The sequence below is a fragment of the Rhinolophus sinicus genome, linkage group LG03, assembly GCF_036562045.2.
Source record: "Rhinolophus sinicus isolate RSC01 linkage group LG03, ASM3656204v1, whole genome shotgun sequence".
Lineage (NCBI taxonomy): Eukaryota > Metazoa > Chordata > Mammalia > Chiroptera > Rhinolophidae > Rhinolophus > Rhinolophus sinicus.
Window position 1 is genome coordinate 155,636,369 of NC_133753.1, and position 20,578 is coordinate 155,656,946.

A 20,578-nucleotide genomic window follows, 5' to 3' on the forward strand; every position below is an offset into this window, starting at 1 on the left:
AGACAAAGCTGAGGGTTGAGACAATGCTACTAACTTTTCAGAAACACACACACATGCACAACCCACACTTTGGATTAGATTCCTTTGTTGAGTTCTCTATTTTGTCTTATCAAGGTCAGCATGTCACCCGAGGTTGTGCTTCTAAGAGGCTGCAGGAGAAAAGCCACTTGACCTGGAAGCTAGGTGCTCACCAGAGGGCAACAAACTTTTCAAGGGACAAAAATAAAGCTTATTTAAAACAAAACAAAAACTTCTAGAACATGTTGGTGTGATGGATGTGGAGTAGGTGGCTCATCATTTCCAGAAGGCATTCAACTTCCCTTTTTGAGCTGTAGCCTGTGCTCCCACATTAAAGTTTGTCTCTAACCTCCCTCTTCCTCTCCTGAGCTCACTCATACCCCTCACACATTCTCTTCTCAAGAGTGCTTGAAATAATTTTTTCAGAGTGACTTTCAGTCCTTGAGACAACAAATACCTGTTTCAACCCTAGGTAGATTTTTGGCTTCTCTGAGTTTCATCTCCATCACTGCCCCTCAATTTAATTGGGGGCAAACCATCTGTCTGAGGAAGCCTTTCCAGGGGAGGCTTTACACACACACACACACACACACACACACACACACACACACAATTCCCAGCTACATAGGGTTATTATAAAAGCCAACTTTTTGCTTTCTGTACAAAGCTTTGAACATTGACGTAAGTCTAAATATAACTGAATCTTATATCAAGAATCTTGAGTGTACAGACATTTGAAGTCATTTACTGTCTCAGGATCTGGTTTGATAATATATGTGGTGCCTAACAACATACTTTGCAGGGGTTTTAGATGTCTTTTTACACTGAATTTCAGTGGGGATGCATAACTTCTTTGGATACTGATACGTGTATACCATTATGCAAGTGCCCGTTCATCAATGTACCGAAATGTGATGAATTATCACCTTAACTTGGCTTCTGAGTCCTTATGTCTGCAATAGCCCCCTTCCTTAGAAACAGCTAATTCGTTAGTTATTTATACCTGTCTGTTTCTTACACAATTACCGAGAGAGACAGAGAAAGAGAGAGACAGAGAAAGAGAGAGAGAGAGATAAACTAAATAGATTTGAATCAGTTGCTAAAAAAGTCAGCATTCACAAAATTCTAAGGCATAGTACTCTAGCAGTAGCTTAAGTGAATGATTTTTCAGTTCAGCATATTTCATTCCATTAAACTGTCCTCATTATGTTACACATGAAAATAATTCTAGTTGTTTGTGCAGATCTTTTTTCTACTTCTTTTTTCATGTTCATGCATTCTCAATCTCAAAACTTAACTGGCACTGTCTCTTGTCCAACTGAAATGCTCCCACAGGTCCCACAGAACATAGTACATTGTGGTGTCATCACAGCATTGTTTACCTGTCTCCCATGATTGACTGGAAGCTCCCTGAGGACGGGGCATTTTGGTTAGGATTATTAAAGAGGTCCTCTTTGGCTATCCTGGGTAAGACCTGCACTGCTGGCTAACAGAGGGCGATGGCAATCCTGGGCATTGACCTCCAAACTCGTTTTTCCTGGCAGACTTCTGAGGAAGATCAGTTGCATAGGAATCTATCGGCCACACTAAGGAAATGTTAGCTTTGAATTCAATGTGTTTTAGAATAATAGAATCTGTATAACATGGTAAGTGCTAAAATAGGGGAAGCACTCTTCTGTTGTTTTTCTATTTCAAATTTCATTGATTTCTCCAATCAAGAGACATAGGGTGGCTGAATGGATAAGAAAGCAAGACCCTTGTATATGCTGTATACAAGAGACTCACCTCAGATCAAAAGACACACACAGGCTAAAAGTGAAGGGTTGGAGTAAGATATTCCATGCAAATGGAAATGAGAAAAAGCTGGAGTTGCAATACTTATCTCTGACAAAATAGACTTTAAAATGAAGAAAATATTAAAAGACAAAGATGGACACTATATAATAATAAAGGGATCAATTCGACAAGAGGATATAACCCTAGTAAACATCTATGCACCCAACATAGGAGCACCTAAATATATAAAACAGATATTGACTGACATAAAGATGGAGATCAACAGTAACACTATCATAGTAGGGGACTTCAACACACCTCTGACAACAAGGGACAGGTCTTCCAGACAGAAAATCAATACGGAAACAACAGCCTTAAATGACACATTGGACCACTTGGATTTAACCGATATTTTCAGAGCATTCCACCCCAATGCTGCAGAATACACGTTCTTCTCAAGCGCACATGGAACATTCTCCAAGATAGACCATATGTTAGGCCACAAAGCAAGTCTGGATAAATTTAAGAAAATTGAAATCATACCAATTGTCTTCTCTGACCACAGTGCTATGAAATTAGAAATGAACTACAGGAAAAAGACTGGAAGACACACAAATTCATGGAGGCTGAATAATATGTTACTAAACAATGAATGGGTCAAACAGGAGATCAAGGAAGAAATCAAAAGATATCTCGAGACAAACGAAAATGAAAATACAACGACCCAAAATCTATGGGATGCAGCGAAAGCAGTCCTAAGAGGGAAGTTCATAGCACTGCAGGCCTACCTAAAGAAACAAGAAACATCACTAATCAACAGTTTATCTTCACACTTAAGGGATCTGGAAAAAGAACAACAAAATAAGCCCAAAGGGAGTACAAGGAAGGAGATAATAAAGATCAGAGCGGAAATAAATGAAATAGAAACCAGAAAAACAATACAAAAGATCAATGAATCCAAGAGTTGGTTCTTAGAGAAGATAAACAAAATTGACAAACCTTTAGCCAGACTCATTAAAAAAAAGAGAGAGAGGACCCAAATTAATAAAATCAGTAATGAAAGAGGAGAAGTGACAACAGACACTGCAGAGATACAAAAAATCCTAAGAAATTTCTATGAGCAACTGTATGCCAACAAATTTGACAACCTGGAAGAAATGGACAATTTCCTAGATGCATACAACCTCCCAAGGCTAACTCAAGAGGAGACAGAAAACCTGAATAGACTGATTACCACCAAGGAAATTGAATCAGTAATCAACAATCTCCCAACAAACAAAAGCCCTGGACCAGATGGCTTTACAGGTGAATTTTACAGAGCGTTCCAAAAAGAATTGTCACCTATTCTCCTCAAACTCTTCCAAAAAATCCAGAGGGAGGGAAGACTCCCAAACACTTTTTACGAAGCCACTATCACCCTGATCCCAAAATCAGACAAAGACACCACAAAAAAGAAAACTACAGGCCGATATCGCTAATGAACATAGATGCAAAAATCCTCAACAAAATACTAGCAAACAGAATTCAGCAATATATTAAAAAGATTATACACCATGATCAAGTGGGATTCATCCCTGGTATGCAAGGGTGGTTCAACATCCATAAATCAATTAATGTGATACACCACATTAACAAAATGAAAAATAAAAATCATATGATCATATCAATTGACGAGAAAAGCATTTGATAAAATTCAGCAGCCATTCATGATAAAAACCCTTAAGAAAGTGGGAATAGAGGGATCATATCTCAACATAATAAAGGCCATATATGATAGACCCACAGCTAACATCATACTCAATGGGGAAAAACTAAAACCATTCCCTTAAAATCAGGAACAAGGCAAGGCTGCCCACTTTCTCCACTTCTATTCAACATAGTGCTGGAAGTTCTAGCCACAGCAATCAGACAAGAAAAAGAAATAAAAGGCATCCAAATCGGTAAGGAGGAAGTAAAACTGTCATTATATGCAGATGATATGATACTATATTTAGAGAACCCTAAAGACTCCACCAAGAAACTATTAGAGCTGATAGATGAATTTAGTAAAGTAGCAGGATACAAAATTAATATTCAGAAATCAGTTGCATTTGTATATACCAATAATAAAACATCAGAAGGAGAAATTAAAAAGCAATTCCATTTACAATTGCTCCAAAGACTATAAAATACCTGGGAATAAATTTAACCAAAGAAGTAAAAGATCTGTACTCAGAAAATTATAAGACACTGAAGAAAGAAATGAAAGAAGATACAAATAGATGGAAACACATACCATGTTCATGGATAGGAAGAATTAATATAGTTAAAATGTCCATACTGCCTAAGGCAATATATATATTCAACGCAATTCCTATCAAACTACCAACGACATTTTTCACAGAAATAGAACATATAATCCTAAAATTTATATGGGATAACAAAAGACCCCGGATATCTTCAACAATCTTGAGAAATAAGAACAAAGTGGGAGGTATAACAATACCTGACTTCAAATTATACTACAAGGCTACAGTAATCAAAACAGCATGGTACTGGCATAAAAACAGACCCATAGATCAATGGAACAGAATAGAGAGTCCAGAAATAAATCCATGCCTATATGGCCACTTAATCTATGACAATGGAAGCAAGAATGTACGGTGGGGTAAAGACAGTCTATTCAATAAATGGTGCTGGGAAACTTGGACAGACACATGCAAAAAGATGAAGCTGGATCACCTCCTTACACCACATACAAAAATAAATTCAAAATGGCTTAAAGATTTAAATGTAAGATCTGAAACCATAAAATTCCTAGAAGAAAATATAGGAAGAAACTTCACAGACATTACCCGGAGTAAGATTTTTACTGATATATCCTCGAGGGAAGTAAGAGGAAAAATAAACATGTGGGATTACATCAAACTAAAAAGCTTTTTCACAGCAAAGGAAACCATCAATAAAACAAAAAGGGATCCTACTGATTGGGAAAAGATATTTGCCAATGATATATCTGATAAGGGTTAATATCACAAATTTATAAAAACTCACTCAACTCAACTCCAAAAAACAAACAACCCAATTAAAAAATGGGCAGAGGACATGAAGAGACATTTTTCTAAAAGGACACACAGATGGCAAACAGACATATGAAGAAATGTTCAACCTCACTAACCATTAGAGAAATGCAAATAAAAACCACAATGAGATACCACCTCACCCCAGTCAGGATGGCTATCATCAATAAATCAACAAACAACAAGTGCTGGCGTGGATGCGGAGAAAAGGGAACGCTGGTGCACTGTTGGTGGGAATGCAGATTGGTGCAGCCACTATGGAAAACAGTTTGGAGATATCTCAAAAATCTGAAAATGGAACTACCTTATGATCCAGCAATCCCACTCCTAGGTATCTATCCGGAGAAATCCAAAACTCCAATTCAAAAATCTTTATGCACTCCTATGTTTATTGCAGCACTATATACAATAGCCAAGACCTGGAAACAACCGAAATGCCCATCAGTAGATGACTGGATTAAGAAACTGTGGTACATTTATACAATGGAGTATTACGCAGCCATAAAGAAGAAAGAAATCTTACCATTTGCAACAACATGGATGGACCTAGAGAACATTATGTTAAGTGAAATAAGTCAGAAAGAGAAAGACAAATACCATATGATCTCACTTATATGTGGAATCTAAAGAAAAGAATAAGTGAATGAACTAATCAGAAACAGTTTTGGAAACATGGAGGAAAAACTGAGGGTTGCTAGATGGGCAGGGGGGTGGGGATAAGGGGAAGGTGAGAGGTTTTGGGAACGTACAGAGGGATAGTGGATGGGGGGAGGGGGGTTCACACAGTGTGAGGGATATAAATGATAAATGTCTAAGTTTTGCTTTGTCTTGTGCACCTGAAACTAATTAATAAAAAAAAAAAAAAAAAAAAAAAAAAAAGAATCTTGAGTGTACAGACATTTGAAGTCATTTACTGTCTCAGGATCTGGTTTGATAATATATGTGGTGCCTAACAACATACTTTGCAGGGGTTTTAGATGTCTTTTTACACTGAATTTCAGTGGGGATGCATAACTTCTTTGGATACTGATACGTGTATACCATTATGCAAGTGCCCGTTCATCAATGTACCGAAATGTGATGAATTATCACCTTAACTTGGCTTCTGAGTCCTTATGTCTGCAATAGCCCCCTTCCTTAGAAACAGCTAATTCGTTAGTTATTTATACCTGTCTGTTTCTTACACAATTACCGAGAGAGACAGAGAAAGAGAGAGACAGAGAAAGAGAGAGAGAGAGAGAGAGAGAGAGAGAGAGAGATAAACTAAATAGATTTGAATCAGTTGCTAAAAAAGTCAGCATTCACAAAATTCTAAGGCATAGTACTCTAGCAGTAGCTTAAGTGAATGATTTTTCAGTTCAGCATATTTCATTCCATTAAACTGTCCTCATTATGTTACACATGAAAATAATTCTAGTTGTTTGTGCAGATCTTTTTTCTACTTCTTTTTTCATGTTCATGCATTCTCAATCTCAAAACTTAACTGGCACTGTCTCTTGTCCAACTGAAATGCTCCCACAGGTCCCACAGAACATAGTACATTGTGGTGTCATCACAGCATTGTTTACCTGTCTCCCATGATTGACTGGAAGCTCCCTGAGGACGGGGCATTTTGGTTAGGATTATTAAAGAGGTCCTCTTTGGCTATCCTGGGTAAGACCTGCACTGCTGGCTAACAGAGGGCGATGGCAATCCTGGGCATTGACCTCCAAACTCGTTTTTCCTGGCAGACTTCTGAGGAAGATCAGTTGCATAGGAATCTATCGGCCACACTAAGGAAATGTTAGCTTTGAATTCAATGTGTTTTAGAATAATAGAATCTGTATAACATGGTAAGTGCTAAAATAGGGGAAGCACTCTTCTGTTGTTTTTCTATTTCAAATTTCATTGATTTCTGTTCTTTATTATTTTCTTCTATCTTCTCATTTTGGATTTAATTTGCTCTTCCTTCTTTAGTTTCTTAAGGTGGAAGTTTTGGTAACCAATTTGAAAACTTTCTCCTTTTCTAATATAAGCATTTAGTGCTATAATTTTCCCTCTAAGTACTGCTTTAACTGTATTTCATAAATTTTGATGTATTTTGTTTTTATTTCCATTTTAAATATCTTTAATTTCCCTTGAGAATTTCTCTTGGAGCTCGGGGTAAGTGAGAAGTACATTGCTTAATTTTAAAATATGTGTAGATTTTCCAGATACTTTCTGTTGTTCGTTTCTAGTTTAATTCTGTATGGTCAGAGAATATACTTTGTATGATTTTCTAGTCTTTTTAGTTTGTTATGGCTTGTTTTATGGCCTGAAATGTGGCCTATCTTGATGAATGGTCCATGTGTACTTAAAAAGAATGTTTATTTTGCTGTTATTAAGTGAAATATTCTATAGATGTCAGTTAGGTCAAGTTGGTTGATAGCGTTTTTCTGGATTTTTTATTCTTGCTGATTTTCTGCCTACTTTGTATTAATAACTGAGAAAAGTTTTGAAGTCTCCACATATAATGATCAGTTTCTCCTTTCATTCTATTTCTGATTCAAGTAACTTTGATGCTCTGGTGTTAGGTGCATTCCAATTTAGGATTGTTTTCTTTTTTGGATAACTAAGCCTTTTATCATTATGCAATGTTCTTTATCTAGAGGTAGGAGGGTTTTTTTCTCACCATAGCTGGGATGGACTGTCAGTGTTTGTTGTCTCCTTCTCCCCTCCCCCCCCCCCCAGCAGTTTAAAGCTTTTGTCCTATAGAGAAGATACAGAGGAAGAATCTGGGCAAAGCATCAATCCTTTCTCACAGTGGCTGCGCTTCTCCTCTCCCAGGATGCTTTCCCATGACTCTCACCATGACCCTCGGGATTCTATACTGTCCTGTTCCCCCACAATTGACCATTACCAATTAATTCACTGAATCCTTCTTACTAGGATGTCCAACTGCACCAGCCTTAGAAGAGGAAGTGCTTATATCCCATCTCTGTTTGCCGTCATCTGTCTTCCTTAGATTGAGTCAGTTTTAGTTGTTCAGTTAGTTAGTTGCTGTGTGACCTCAGCTCTCTGATAAATTTATAAAAAGTTGTGAATGTGCATGTCTGGCTTTTTATTATTTTAAGAATAAGAGTGAATCTTTTCAGCTTTCTATATTTCATGTGTAAACAAAAGCTGTGGATTATTATTTTATTGAATACCCCTCTCCTTTCTTAAAAGGAGCTTGAAATGGCAACCCTGAGAATATCTTTCTGGAACCTAGCCTAATATAAGATCCATTTCCTTGCTTTTAATACTGGAGCCAAGTTTTCTGAAGGGAGGAAAGGAAGAAAGGATAATATGGCTAAGAATATAATTCCCTGCTTAGCCTTTTCTTCTCTCCTTGATAGAGGATGAATAGGATAGCATCAATATTTCTCTCCGACTCCAAAAACAAGCTAGTCAATATCTGTAGACCAGAGAAAAAAATGGAGGAAATCTTTAGCCATTTCTAAATGAACTAAAATAAAAATTCTATCAAAACCTCTTTAAGAAATTAAACAATTTAAGAGATTAATTAATAGTACACATTTTGTCTTCCTTCTATCCCCATCCCCACTTCCTGTGCAGTGCAATTGGAGTCTAAATCCACTACCTGTTTGGGAGAAGGCCTGGAGGCAGGTCACCAGTGGAAGATGAAATACTGTTTGCTCCTGCCAGTTGTGTCTATTAAATGGTGGCATCCACCCCTTGGCCATGTTTGCATCACAACCTATCATCAGCTTGCTTTGACCCTGACACCATTGTATAGGCTTAATAATAATAAATCTATGTTCTGAAGTAGTTTCACAGATTATAGTAATCAATCAAAATTCAGGGAGCCCAAGACCATTAATGTCATGCAGTGATGCAGCACCCCGGGAATCCATCTAAATCAGCCATTATGACGAAAAATACACCTTAAAAGCCTGAAGACAGAAGGAGTGGATGAAGCACAAATTGCAATTCTATTTTTATCAGCCATCAAAGGATGAATTTCCTGAAGAGGCTCTGTCTGTTCTTGGTAGGAAATGAAACTAGGACTTGCTGTCCATTGCTAATTCCCACTCCATATTATAAACTAGGAAGATTTTGCTGTTCCTGGGACTGTGCGCACTGGATTGCATTCTATATCTGTAGCAGCATGCAAGCCTAAGCACTGAGGACTTTTCTTTTGAAACTTCCCAGGGAGCCAAGGCAAGACCCTGTAGTTTACCTTTCTATGTAGATGGTTCCAATTACACGTTCCCTTTGTCAAGACAAATCCTAAGGAACACTTTGTTAAGAAAACTTTGAGATGTAGCCACCTGGAGGTCCCAGATACTCCACAGTGGTGGTTTGTCATTAAAACTGAGGATGAGGGGTGTGGGAAAATGAAAGGATTCTTTCTGAGGCTCTGTAGTTTGAATCTTTCTATAACCTTTAAGATTTATGTCTTGTAAGATAGTGTAGTATGGTGAAAGAAACTAAGATTTAAAAGTCAGGAAAACTGACTCCTGGCTCTTAGCTAGTTGTATGACCATGGGCAAGTAATGTCTCACCTTTATGGTTCCTGTTTCTCCATCTGTAAAATGAACAGATTGCTCTACATCAGGCATTCTAAACCAGCAGTCCATGGATCAGATCCAGATGTGTGTTTTGTTTGGTTTTGCCTTAGATTGTGTGAGTGTATGTGTGTGTGTGTATGTGTGTGTGTGTATGTGTGTGTGTCTGTGCGCACACGTGTACATGTACACTAAATAATAACTTCAACATCAGTAAATTTCACATACAAATTACCAGTTCATCTTCTGAAAAATTGAAGGAACCAGCTATACTGGGCCATCCCCACACGGCAACAATGGTATTGCTGGGTAGTGAATACGGCTTTTGACAGAGCCTGCCCTCCTCTCCAGGACCCTAGAATCCCCACCTACTGTCCTACTTGCCTCTTTCCCCATGATTCTTTCTTATTGTCTGACCACTGGAGGCACAGGTATTGACAACTCCTGGATTATATGATCTATATAAAGTGTGATATTTAACTTTTGGCTAGTAAAACAAAACTTATGTTAAAAGACTTTTTAAATAAAGTCTTTAAAAAATATAATGGAAGGTAGAAGCTCAAAATAATCATGTAATGTCTGGATCCCACATTTCCATTCTTCACTTCAAATGACCAGCATGAATATAAGCAACCACAAATCAGTAACTAACTGTTGGCTTCTAATTCACAATAGAAATTTGAGAAATATTTTATATTTAGAGCCTCTTCAAAGTCATTCTCCTTCCACACATACTTTAATGCCTCATCTAATAGGCATGAGGAAATAGGCAAAATAATTTGGAACTTTTCGTTAAACATTAAGTTCTTAAGTCAGTAGTACTGTGGTGCCACTCAGTCCCACACCCATCTCATCCTTCTTCCCCTTCTGGCAGCACTTACTGTTTTATGTTCCTTGGTCCACATCCTCAGGCCTCTTTTGGCTGCTTCATGTGTTGCTGTTTTTTCCCTGAATACAAACTCCTTGAGAGCAGGGATCAGATATAGTGCGTTTGTAACTCTTCTTCCTTCCAACTCCAGTGCCATGCAGAGCCTGGCCCCATCCTAAGTGGTCAGTAGGCTCTGGCCTGCTTTTGCAGTATTAACATGTGAGAATGTTTCTCCCAATGAAACAGCCAAGTCCAGGCTTCTTCGCATCAGTCCTTCTAAACTCAAGATGAAGGTGCTATGATTGTGGAAAAGTTCTAAGATTCCAGGGTCCGTACTTAAGCAACAAAGCTACAACACTGGAGATTAACTGTGGGGTTGACAGACTCACTGTGTTATTTCACCACCTTCTGTGGTGAAGACATCTTTACCAGGTGAGTCCCCATTCACCTCATTCCCTTCTTCCCCCTCAAAGCCTCCCCTTCCTCTGTCTGCACTGTAGATTGAGAACAGCAAGATGTATGGAAATTTCCATCAAACAAATGCACATGAAGATAAATCATCTGGCTCTTTCCCTCCTTTTCCCCTTAACCATTGTCTCAAATGGAACTTGTGACATTTATGCCTTTTCTGATTAAGAGAAAGATTGATTCCACAGCAGGGAGTGGTGACCTTGACAAAGTCAAATAATTTAATGTGCCATGAGGTGCCAGTCCTGTCCACTGGGTTCATTTGCAGTCATTGCTGGCAGTGTTTTCTCTGAACAATATGGCTGTTGAGTGAGACGGAGGTGGTGGTCATCCATGCAGCAAGCTGCTAAAGGAGACTTCCAATCTCATTGTTAATAGGAAAATAAAATCAGTTACTGTATCAGCAAAAGCTTTTCAGAAAAATCAGGTCATTCTATGGTCCATGGCTCTTTTATTATGATTGGAGTCATGTGACCAGCTACATACATAATAAAATGCTGCCTTGTTGGTCTGGGGAAACAGGCAAGAAAGTTGGGTTTTCAAAAGTTTCACAAAATATTACTTCCTTGAGACAACAGAACTGTGGGAGTTTTGCAAAGAGAGCAGCAGCAGCTTGGCCAGGAGGAAAGTTGAAGCTATGCGGCCTCTTCTGTAGAAAAAGAAAATTAATATTCTCATGGGAACATGTAGCCTGCTCCCCTCATTGACAGATCAGGCCATTGTACTTGTCTCATCACTGTTCCTCAAAATTTCACTGGCCACCAGCTCTTGACCTGAGCTTGAAATCAAGCACACTTGATTTTGCATCCGGGCTCTCCACTTACTGGGTGACCTTGGGCAAGTTACTTAATCTTCGCCATGTCGCTGTAGAAATTAAATGAGATCCTGCTTATAAAGTGCTTCTCATGCAGAGGTCAATAAACAATAGTTGTTATTAGTATCATTGTTATTATTGGGCTTGGTTCTTGGTGTCTTAATGATCTGTGGGCCCACCCCAACAGTGTCTTTCTGGCTCTCTGAACAGCCTATCTTTTCTGCCCGGGTTTCACTGTTGGGGTTTTACAGTTGGGTCATTGCCAGCTTCTCCCCTACAGTAAAACAGTGAGGGAATGGCGTCCTCTCCTTTCTCTGGGTTGTAAAGTGAGAACCTCTAGGCACTTTCTCATTACTCAAAGCAGAGCTGTAATCTAACAATAGGCGCTCCTTGAACTGTGGGCACCCAGAGCCCTGGGGCACATGGCAGAGCACAGCCGGTCTGAGTTCTTTAGACCACCTGGCTAGGGAATTCCAGATCTCTGAGCCCTCCCAGGAGTGCCCAGCCTCTGCAGGGGAAATCATGGTTCAGTCATTCTTTGTTCCTTCACAGAAATGTTCTTCCAAAGGTACACATAGACTTTCTTTATACTCCAAGCACCTGCCAGCATCCCTTGGCCACAGGACTCCAGACTATCCTAGTTACATAGTGGTCTTTCAGTGGCCAATCAGGGCTGCTCACAGCTTGAGGATGGGAGATGTTTGTTGCCCCCACATATTCTGTTGTTTTTGTTAAAATTCGAACTGCCAACATTTTAAAAATCAAGAATTTTTCCCACATAAATTTGGATTTAGGGTTTTTCTTAATAAAAATCAGGACCTGGCAACATTAGACCAGCACAGTTTATTGTAGAAGGAAGAATAGACATCCTACATGTTTAATGGCAAATTCAGTGCTTACTATACAAACATCCTACTTTATTCCTTTACGTTAACTTGCCGGCCCACTAAATATCTGAGTTTGCAAATTCTGAACTAGAGGTTATTCTACCTTCATCATAACATCTTAAAACTGGGAGAGGATTAACTAGGCCAGGAAATTAGTCCCAGAGAGTTTAGGAAACATATCTAAAGTTCACAGAAAATTTGTGGCAAAATTAAATCTGAGGTTCCTGGTATCACCACCCTTTCTCAGGACATCATGCTTTCTCTGAACTTAGAAAGAAATAGCCTGGGAACCTCTGGTTCAGGGGCCTCTATCCATCCTCTGCAAGTTCTGAGGGTACGATTCAAGGGTCTGATGGAATCATTCAAGCCATAGTCACTCTATCATCTGCCTTAGGACCCAGAATTCTCACTGTTCATATTATATACCAACATTCGTCTATGAAGTAGCTCATTTCACTGGGTTTAGACACTGTCAACCTCAGAGTGACAACCTTCTGTTGAGAAAATGCACCTGTTAGAATTTTTCTGTGACTCCTTTGTCTCTCTCATGGCCAGCAGAGAATTGGGAGCATAGAGAATGTGCTCTGGGCAATTTTGAGTTGAGGCTCGAGTTGTAGAAGATGGCCTTATAAAGTGGAAAGAACATAGGCTGGGAGTCATGAGCCCAGTGTAATTGAGGGTTCCCTTGTGCTCAATTTCTACCCTTGTAAAATGGGGGCATTTGGCATGATGACTTCTGAGGGCATCACCAGTTCATGATTCCATGAACGGAAAGGTCCAGGGTTATGGTTGTTCCCGGAGCGGAAGGACAGTACAAGGAGATACTGTGGAAGCCAAATCCATGGGATTCTAGAACCTGGGGCCTGAGGACAGAAGGTGGCTTGTCAAAATGAAGTTGAAAACAATTTTTGTAAGGGGAGGAGAAAGTTAGGCTCATAAAGAAGTGACTAAACAATGCACTCTGATTTAGCAAGGAATTGTAAGGAGAATGTTGCCAGTTTTGAAAGCATTGTGATGTGGAAGAAAGAACACTGACCATTGAGTTATATGACTTGGACTTCAGTTCCCTCCTCTGCTGATACAAAAGACCTGACCCATGAGATACTCAGTAGAGAGACTTTAGAAGTACCTTCCACACTTGAAATCTAACTAAGCAAGGTCACCAGTCCTAACTGTAACGTGCTTCCCACAACAGACTTCTTTTTGATCCACATATCCTGTTGTGGGAAGTTCACAATCTTCAGAAGTAGCCAAGAAAATGACAAGGCAATAAGTAAACCTGACACTTTCAAAGACAAGATTGTTGTGAAGAGACTTGCTGTTTTGAAGTCGAATACAAATGGATATCAGAAAGTCATAACTGGTCAGGAAAACTACCCGAGTGTACTAAACAAAGAAATATCAGATTCTCAAAGACTCCACTGCTCATCTGAGTGTAGTGTGTATATATTTGGCAGGACGAGAACAGCAGGGATGAGAGCAGGGGGAAAAGACAAACATGTGATTGTCATGCCTTTGGAAACAGGAGTTCTGCCTTAGCTCATAAGAGGCAGCATCACTTAAAGTCTTAATTGTCTTTGCCATCATATCCCATAAAAACACATGGTAGAAATCCTCCCTGTCTTTGGGTGCCCTCATCTATTTGCTTTAAATTGACAGACCACAGTTGTTGCCTACTTTTCTAGAGCAATGATGGATCATATCCACATTCTGTTGGACATTCTTCTTCCCAGGTGAAGACTTCTTGAAGGATTGACCCTGAGGATGGTTTTTAGTACCCTGTCATATGAGTGGTTGCCATCCTATGTTGCCTGCAAAGTCACCAATCCACTGAATAGTCTAGCTCAAGCACTGGGTTTATGGTATGCCAAGGCTCTGGCTCCCAGAAAGACCTTGTGTCTGCCCCATTGACAAAGCTCCTGTTCAGGGCACTCTATCCCCCAAATGTCCTGCTGTGAACGCAGCTCCCCAATGCTAGCATCATGCTTTTTAAGTGGTTTTCACATGTTAGAATTGACATAAGAGATTATTACTATTATCTGCTTTTGGAAACCTCCATCCCAAGCCTCCTTAGGGTCACGAGAATCTTTTCCATTTTAAGCATCTCTAAAGAAAAAGATGTCTTTATCAAACTGTTCTGACACTGAGCAACCAACACATCCATTTCCTCCAGTTGTTTTTTACCCCTGGCCTTCGTGAAGATGGAGAACTGTTTGCCATCGTCTTACCAGTAATATTATTATAATAATAGATGCTATTATGACTATTTCTGTGGTCTTCTCTAGTTTATGGAAAGCAGTGACTAAGTGAATAGCAGTTGTAGGACTGACCATCCCCTGTTTCCCATGAGCCAGGCAAAGATGTGGGAAGCAAAAGAGCTGCTGTGATTTGTGCCTTTAAGGACCTTCAAGTTCTGCTGGGGCAAAGGTGCAGGAATACACTTATATCAAGAACTGGATACTTTTAAGCACCCCCTTGGTCCTAACCTGGAAATGAGGGAATTCCAGAAGCCTTGCCATGTAGCCTCTGGTGGAGTAGGAGATGTTTCTTTTTTTTTTCTTCTTTTTTTTTTTTTATTAAATTTATTGGGGTGACAATTGTTAGTAAAGTTACATAGATTTCAAGTGTACAATTCTGTATTACATCATCTATAAATCCCATTGTGTGTTCATCACCCAGAGTCAGTTCTCCTTCCATCACCATATATTCGATCCCCCTTACCCTCATCTCCCACCCCCCCACCCCCCACCCCCCTTACCTAACAAAACCCTCAAGAGTTTGTTCAGCCATTTCCTTTTGATTATTTTTAACTGAACCATGGCAACTTTCCTGGGGTTCAATACATTGATGACATATATTGGTTTTGCCCAAATTAAACAGCATTGTATGTATAGTTTATTGTATGCCCACTATAATGCAAACTCCAGGAGGGCATGGGTTTTTGTCCCTGGTTCACTGATCATTCAAAATGCCTGAAAACAGTGCCTGGCACAGCAGAGCCAGCCCATTGGTAGTTACTGTAGGAAGATTTAGAGTGGAGAGGACTTGAGGGTAGATTTTGTACTCTGCTAGGCTGTTAATAGTTCAATTTCTTTTCCACCTGAAAATAATAATGAAGAGCCACCAAAGTCTTTGTCTCCTGATTAAATTGTGTGAATGAGAAGGACTCAAACAACCCTTCAAGTAACCCCTTTCCAGCTAGAGATGTTGTTACCTTTTATTACCTTTTTTTGTTTCCTGTTTGGGAAGTATTTCGCTTCACATTAAGCTATTTTACCCCTTACCATGATTTCTTACCTGGGGCAATCGACTTACCTGTGCAACCTTATCAAATGCTTTTTGAAAGTTTAGGTAAATATAATCCTAGTCTTTCTTTTTTCTTTTGTCTTTTATAACAGTAACTCCTCTAAAAAAAATAAAACCAAAACAAACCCAACGTGTTCTTTCAAGCTAGGCCTGCCCTCACAAATCCACACTGGAGATATCTTATCAGACTCTGTTACTGCAAATCCTTTTGTAACTCCATAGCCCAAGTGGTTGCTCGTGTTTTCTTAGCCAATCTGATATACACCCTCTTCTAATTCTAACAGTTTGGTAATGAAATGTGTTGGGCTTGGCACTCCTTTCTACTTCTTAGCCTTTCCACCCTTTTTGTAATTGGCTGTGGAGTTCATTAGCTGGCACCTGGCCTTGGTGTGCTAAGCCAGGGGCAAGATGTCTCTCTTGAATGCAGAGATGAGCTTTGAAAGAATGACCAAGTTTTGCTTTATTCCAAAGACAAGAATTTATAACTGCCCTTTGGGCAGCAGTCTGAGTAAGGGTCTGGGAACTAGGAGTAGACAAAGCCTAAGAAATAGACATCATTTAGAGTGTATCAAGATCATTCCTAGTTCTCTTCCCAGTTTTCTCAGCCTCTATTTGCCTACCTCCAACTTCTCCATTCCACAGGCGTACAATGATAATTGTCATCCTGGTTGGAGTTAAATGGTGCTTTAGGGTCAAGTAGGTCTGGGTTTGAGCTCTGACCTTGGGTAGTATAGTTGACCTCTTGTTATGGACTGAATGCTTGTGTCCTTTGAATTTCATATGTTGAAGCCTTAATCCCCAATTTGGTCGTATTTGGAGGTGGGGCCATTGGGAGTTAATTAAGTTTAGATGAGGTCTTGAGGAGAGAACCCTCATGATGGGATTAGTGCCCTTATAAGCAGAAGAGACCAGAGTTCTCGCTCTCTACTGAGTGAGGATACAGCAAGAAGGCAGGAAGAGGGTTTTCAGCAGGAACTGAATTCCCTGGCACTTTGACCTTGGATACCCCAGCCTCCAGAACTGTGAGAAATAAGTGCTTGTTGTTTAAGCCACTAAGTCTATAGGATTCTGTTATAGCAGCCTTAGCAGACTAAAATGCCTCTCTAACCTTCAGTTTCTTCACCTGCCAAATGGGGTAATAATACCTTCTTGGAAATGTTTTTATGAGGATTAGATAAGATAAAGAATGCAAAAGCCTGGGCACTTAGGAGATACTAATGAAAAGTAGCTATTGTAGTATCCTATCTCTACTCAAGTTGACATTCTTGACATTCTCCATGAATAACAATAATAGTAACAATATCAACAACATATATTTATAAAGCCCTGATTATATGTAAGGCACTCTTCTAAGTGCTTTCCATATACTAATTCCTTTATTCCCAATTATTATGCACTATAGCTTTCCCTCTTTGCCCAATTGTCCTTGGGTTTTCCTTCTCCCCATTATTTTATTCTTTAAAAAGTTCTTTCTCTAAAGTTCTGTGCAGATTTCTGCATGGAAAATAAACAACAACAAAAGTGTCATGCAGGGTGTCATGCGGGGTCTCTTGTTCCGCTCCCCACATAAGAACACAGGACACGGTGAGGCCAAAAAGGAACACCCACGGAGCCATAGATAGGGGAGTCACACCACTATAGTCTCACTGGAGGCTGGATTCACACGACGTGCGACCTGCTGTCCGCTTTTCTGCCAACCAACCGACTCCCCATTTGCTAGCTGCAATCTGCCTCTCTGCAATCCGCAATCCACACTCTGCCGCTTGCTAGCTCAGCCACCATCTTCTTGCTAGCCCCCATTTATCTGCTAGCATAGCCACGGCAGTTATATTAGTGGCCAATGGCTCACTGGTTACAGCTGACAGCCAACTAGCCACAGCTGATGGCCATCCAATCATAGTTGATGGCCATTTACTACCTGAGCCAGCACCTTTCCCCGTGAGGCCGAGAGCCTGGAAACTGCACTCCTGGCTCTGTCGCCACAGAAAGTAACCTACATTTCCTCAGGTCAAGAGCATTTACCCAGTACCCTGGCCACATCTTGGAGGTCTAGAACAGTTCTCAGCCATGGCTGCACTTTAGAATCACCTGAGGAGCCTTTCAAAGTCTCCTTGCCCAGGCCGTAAACCCAGACCAATTAAATCAGAATCTCTGAGTGTGGGACCAGGTACTGGCTCTCAAAGTTTAATGCTCATTAGAATTATGTGAAAATCTTGTAAAAATGCAGGTTCTGCTTTTCTAACAAGTTTCCAGAGAGGCTGGTGCGGCTAGTCTGTAGAGGAAACGTTAAACAGCAAGGCCAGGTGAGACCCTTCTCACTTACTGCTAAGTGGCTGTCTTCTCAGTCATGGACTGTCTCTTGACTACTACTTCCAGCCTTCTTCCTCAAACCCCTAACTGGGCTTGAATCCCAGATCCCACAAGAATAGTTGATTTGACCAGTGTCAGAGAAACGTAGTGACTCATACACATAGGCAAACCAAATGACTTTGCTTACAAAATTCATCTAGAAACTAGGATTTAGAGATAAGCAATAAACCACCACCAATGCCTGGGAATATCTTAAAATGGGAGCACTACTCAATCTTTGCTTGTTTCTCAATCATGGGCCATTTTTGATGGGGCCCTTAAAAATAGCCCATGAGCCCAGAAACCTAAAAGATGGGGTTTGGAGAGCTTCTGGGTTAGCAAACACATCTAAGTTATGGGAGGATGGCACAGCGGAGAAGGCATGGAAGCTCTTTGCCCCTTCCCCCGTACCTTGCCCCATGTATCTTTTCCATTTGCCTGTTCCTGAGCTGTATCCTTTATAATGAAATGGTAAACATAAAAAAAAAAATAGCCCATAAGGGAGAAGTATATTCTGATTTTGTGACTCTGTTACCCTCCCATGGCCATCTGTGACAAAATTCCCCTTATTTTGACCTGAGTTCAACAGTGACCACCCAGATTACCCTTTCTGGCTCTGTGCCCAATGCTCTGTGCTAGTAGCTGTGGTATTCATGGATTTCCTACCTGCGCAAATCTGTTTGCAAGACTTTTTGAGCTATTTAAGCCACATGGAGAGAAGCAAAAGTAACACCTCCCCCCCACCTCAAACAACAACAACAAAAATACTGGAAAGACATGATGTCCTCTCTGGAACTCAGCTTCCTCATTTATAATAAACAAAGAAGCTAGAGTTAGCCAATCTCTGAGGTGTCTTCCACCTAATGTGTTTCTGTATATTTTAAGTTGAGATCAGAGCATCAGTTATCTTTCATGAGCTTAGGCAACCAAGACTTTAAGGGTAATAATAACTTCTCAAGCGTACATTGCCTGGTTCTCTTCTCTCTTAATATCCTAGGACTTGCTAGATTTAAAAAGGGTTCTCACGCATCACAAGTGACAATACAGGGAAACTCAGTGAATGGTAAATTCAGGTTGCAGAAAGAGAGTGATTCCAGTCCTTATTCTGCTATAAAAATGTCAGAGGAGGAACAAAATCAAGTTTCTAATAAGTGAAATTATTTTTCTCTTCGTTTAAAACTAAGATGTCCCCAACAGGCAGAGGTTGCAGTCAAACAAAACAAAACAAAACAAAACAATTCATGCTACATGTGGATCATACAACCTATTGGCCTCTCAATTTGGGATAGTTTTAACAGGCAGAGAATGACATATTTCTTCTCTCTTCTGTTTACCAGAACAGCAGCTGCTGTGAGGAACATTTGCTGTGGGATGAATCTAGACTGTCTTGAGGAGCTAAGATTTAAGTCCACTCTTTCAACATTTCCATAGTACCCAGTTTGATTTCAGCTGTGGGCATGTTTAATCTTGTTTAAAACCAAGCTCCTGGAATGAACCTGGAAAAGACGGGAAATGCTGGGAAACAAAACTCATATTTATTTTGGAAGCAAAGGGCCACTGCATTCCAATTTTCATGGCAGGGAGGCAAATCTATATAATGTTGTAACACTGCAGTTGGAGTCAGGAGAAGGAAGGAGGACTGAATCCCATCTTGCAATGGTGTGAGCTTTCTAATAGGCTGCAGCTATCTAGGTTTCCTTTTGAAGGTACACAATAGGGACTTAATAAGTAAATGTGGACTTGATTTTGCAGCCACTTTTAAAAACAAACCCTTTAAATGATCTTACAATAGGTACAGCGTTTTTCTGACCACCCTACTTTTTAGCAGCCTTTTTACCAACCTAGAATAGGCCCTCCCATCCTACAAGCTTCCATAGTCAGTAACATGACTGAAATAAACAATATAGATTTTGTCACTCAGGTATTGTGGTTTTCCTTGGTAAAGAGGAAATGTTTATCTGTAAGATTGCCTTGAATATTCACTCTTTGTAAAAGCAAATAGAGGTGACTATCACTAAGAAAGATATAAGCACAGCACTTTTCAAGTATGTTACATTTTAGGTTTTCTCCACTTTCAGAGGTCAAATCCAGAGTCAATGATTGGAAATCATATGCTTAGGTAACTTTAAAAAAATAAAAAAAGGTTTTATTTTACTTACATGTAGAAGAGAAAAACAATGTTAGTGCTTTTTAGGTTTCAGTTTCCCTTTTCTCAAAATGAAGATAATAAATTATTCCAGCATGGTATGTTGGTAAAAATGTCTTACTTTCCTTTAGTTAAAAGAAAATACATAAATATTTTTAAAGTTCTTATAGAATTCAGTCTTCTGGCTGAGAAGTTGGAAGAGTTATTAAGAGATCCTAATGCATTCCTCATATCTAAGTTTGAATTGCATTATGTCAGAATAGAAAGAAAACTGCCCATCTAAAATAGTTATGAATAATCTGGAAAAAGAAACAAAACTATCCCTCGCAATCCTCATGGTCAGAAGATTCTTTAGGTC

General features: G+C 39.6%; 1 long non-coding RNA gene across 1 annotated transcript in view; it reads left to right on the forward strand.

The window, feature by feature from the left end:
- LOC141570698 (uncharacterized) overlaps positions 1-20,274 on the forward strand; it is a 401,214-nt gene extending 380,940 nt beyond the window's left edge. The window contains exon 5 of the long non-coding RNA XR_012495111.1: positions 19,412-20,274. This is a non-coding gene — a long non-coding RNA (uncharacterized LOC141570698). The remainder of the gene's footprint in view (positions 1-19,411) is intronic.
- Positions 20,275-20,578: the final 304 nt, after the last annotated feature.